General features: G+C 40.9%; 1 pseudogene; it reads right to left on the bottom strand.

The window, feature by feature from the left end:
• Positions 1-752: 752 nt before the first annotated feature.
• LOC147992553 (uncharacterized) lies at positions 753-1,994 on the bottom strand (annotated as a pseudogene).
• Positions 1,995-3,591: the final 1,597 nt, after the last annotated feature.

The following is a 3,591-nucleotide window of genomic DNA, read 5'->3' as shown; positions in this document are numbered from 1 at the left end:
CGTGAGTGCTTTTCCAAAACCGACGTACTCACCAAGCACCACACATTGCGAATGTATATTTTCTATTTACAATTAAACCTCAATCTAGCCATTACAAAAAAGCCACATAACCTCTGTCACATGAGTGTTTTTTCAAAACCGGTGTAGTCATGAAACGCCACAAAATCCCAGTGTAGATTTTCTATTACAATTAAACCTCAACCTAGCCATTACAAAAAGTCCACAACTCCTCTTTCAGGTGAGTGGTTTTTCAAAACCGTTGTACTCATGAAACATCACACATTCCCAATGTAGATTTTCTGCGAAAAGATAATTATCAATCTAGCTAGTATAAGCACAGATCATTTTCTATTGATACTTAGGCCCTGTTTGTTTCATAAGTCATAGGACTTTTTTAAGTCCCAACTTATAAGTCATAAGTCCCTACCTGTTTGTTTGCAGGGACTTATAAGTTGATAAAACACTTGTTCACATAACCCTTGTTCATACAAACGAATTACAGAATAGTGACAACCGAAATAACACTTGTTCACAACACTTGTTCATACAAACGATTAACACTTGTTCATAAGAACCAGAATAAGAGAGAGTACATAAGAACTGAGATAAAAGAAATTACATAAGCAAACAACACTTGTTCATAACACTTGTTCATACAAACGATTAACACTTGTTCATAAGAACAAAAATAAGAGAGAGTACATAACAATCGAGATAAAAGAAATTACATAAGCAAACAACACTTGTTCATATCATTGTTGTTTCAAGGACCACAACCCATCAGCGATCCAAGCTCTTGAATTGATTCATAGCAGCACTGTCCATCTCATTTGTTGAATCATTTTTTGTGGTCGTTGGCATAGCCAATGGTACATAATTTTCATCTTGATCACACTTGTCGAATTCTATATCAGGGAGTTGACTTTGTCTAATAAAATTGTGCAGTGCAATGCAAGCCACAATGATTTTGCTTTGTTTCTGCTGTGGATAACTAGGCAAGTGAAACAAAATCCTCCACTTGTTCTTCAAGACTCCAAAACACCTCTCGATGACATTTCTAAGTGAAGAATGGGTGAAATTGAAGTGTTCCTTTTTTCCTCTAGGCATTGTGCCATCACGATACTCCTGGAAATGATAGGTTAAACCCTTGAATGGTGCAAGATAACCCGGTCTATTTGGGTACCCTGAGTCCACAAGATAAAACTTATTAGGTGGAGGTTTTGGAAACTTGTCACCAAATCTGGATCGGGCATCATTGAAGACCCTCATGTCATGCACTGATCCTGGCCAACCAGCTAGGACAAATGTGAATCTCATATCAAAGTCACACACACACATCACATTCTGACTCTTCTCCTTATGTCTATTCCTATGCTGGGCAGCAGTGGCAAGTGGTACCACAACTTGTATGTGTGTCCCATCTATTGCACCAATGCAATTATCCATAAATGGTGCATACTTTCTAGATCTTAATTTGGAATGCACAGTTCTGAATTGACGATCTACTGGCCTGATGATGTCTTTTGCAAGCTTGATCAGACATAACAAAACCTTATCAAACTTCCTTACAATTGTCTCCAATGACCTAACAAATCTGTTTTCTGCTTGTCTTACAGATTGAGGGGAACCTACTATCCAAAGAAACAGGCCTAGAGACTCAACTGATGACATTTTTTAGTGGACTTCAAACCATAGGAATCAACAAGCACACTATGCAATTTCTCAAACACTGGTCTGTGCATTCTAAACATGTTGTAACAAGCAGTTTCGTTGCCTAGTGTTGTCATAACCCAATCATGCCCAGTCTGTATTGGTACTCTTCTAGGTCCTTTGTTACCGTAAGAGTCCAAGTAGTACATACCAATCAAGCAGGCCATCTGCATCATTCTTCTCTTCCTTTTTTGGTGCATGAACAACATCAGTGCTTCATCATCACTGCTGCTCCCATCATCACTGCTGATTCCATCAACACTGCTGTCATCATCCCGAAACATGCAAACATTAGTACAACTTCTTCATCATGCACCACCTCTTCAACTTGAAAACATTAGTACATGCATGAAAAAGGAGACACAGTAACATGCAATGATCATTTAAAAAGGACACACAGTCACACAATACAGGTCCATTACATAAATTAGAAAAAGGACAAACAAGATCACTACTACACTAGGACAACTTCTTCATCATGCACCACCTCTTCAACCAAGTCAGTCTAGCCTGATCACTTGAAATGTTCTGAAATATGACTCTGTTTGCCTCATCTGCAAACAGTTGAGTTGCCATGAAGTACTCAACACTTGTTTCTTCTGCACCACATTTAACTGCCAACATTTGACAATGAGTAATGGATTCCTTAGTGTTGTTTGCTTTCTTCTCTTTTGCCTTGTCCTTTGCTTCCCGCCTTTTGTTTGCATATTCAGTGATCATGTCAGAAGTGTTCTCACTATTCATAGTATTGATGAGCCCTGTCATTAGTTTCACCATTGGGCTCTTGTGTTTCTTGCTTGGGCTTGAAGCTGACTGTTCACCGCCGCTGCTTCCCCTCTTCCTGCTGGTGGTGCTCATTGGACTCTCCTCATTCCCATCATCGGCAACAACATATTCTTCTTCATCTTCATCTATGGGCACATAAGCTGATGATCCTTCAACTGCCACACCTTGAAATAGCTCTATTAGCATATCCAAATACTCAGGATTGCCACCCTTGAATTTTCTAACATCTGGTCTCTCCTGCAACATTAGTTAGGTAATTAGGACAAGGCTAAATAATGTAACCAAGTGTGAGCAATTCAGATGTATTTTGCAGAATAATGTATGTACCTTAATTACTTTTTTCCACCACTCATTCGATGCGGTTATAGCTCCATCTCCAGTACGGCCACAACCTGTTTGCTGCCCCAACCACACCCAAGCAGTATAGTGGCTCTTGAGTCTAGTTATGCAATTTTTGAATTGCTTGGTAGTATGGAGGAGGCCAGCACGCTGATAATTTTTTTCTTCATGTTATTGTAGGCTCTACTTGTCCAAGTACCATTCACACAGTGCTCATCCCTAGCTTCCTCACAGGCGATGTTACAAAATACAGTAATCTCGTCTGTCCAATCAGCCTTGGCAATGTTTTTCTAAACAAAAAATAACAAGTACACAATTCAAACAAAAGTAGAATCAAGCTGGTTCAAATTCTACACCAAGGTATACCATTGTACACACAATTAGCTAGCATATAAAGAAGATGAATTTGCACCCTGTGACAGAAAGCTAACTATGTATACCAATCAGAATTTTACCTCTCCAAAAGCAAAATCCTCATCTTCATCTTCAAAGCCTTCATTCTCATCGACATCTTCTGAAGATGCAGCAGTTGACGACACACGTTGCTTCCCCGCAGCTTTTCCTCTACTGCCGGCCGACGAGGACCCATGGGCTCGACCTACACCGCGTCCGGTGACCTGCGACACGGTCCTCCCACGCCCTATCACGCCTCCCTCAACGGCAGCTACGCCCGGGGCGACGAATGGACGCAGGTGAGAGCCGGCTCGGCCTCCGAAGTTCAGAGACCGTGCTCGTCCTGGTCCGCCCTGAGACACG

This window comes from Triticum urartu, chromosome 1A, assembly GCF_056163025.1.
Source record: "Triticum urartu cultivar PI428250 chromosome 1A, HENAU_Tu73, whole genome shotgun sequence".
NCBI classification, from domain to species: Eukaryota; Viridiplantae; Streptophyta; class Magnoliopsida; order Poales; family Poaceae; genus Triticum; species Triticum urartu.
Note: the sequence above shows the minus strand (reverse complement) of the source record. Positions and strands in the feature narration are given on the sequence as shown.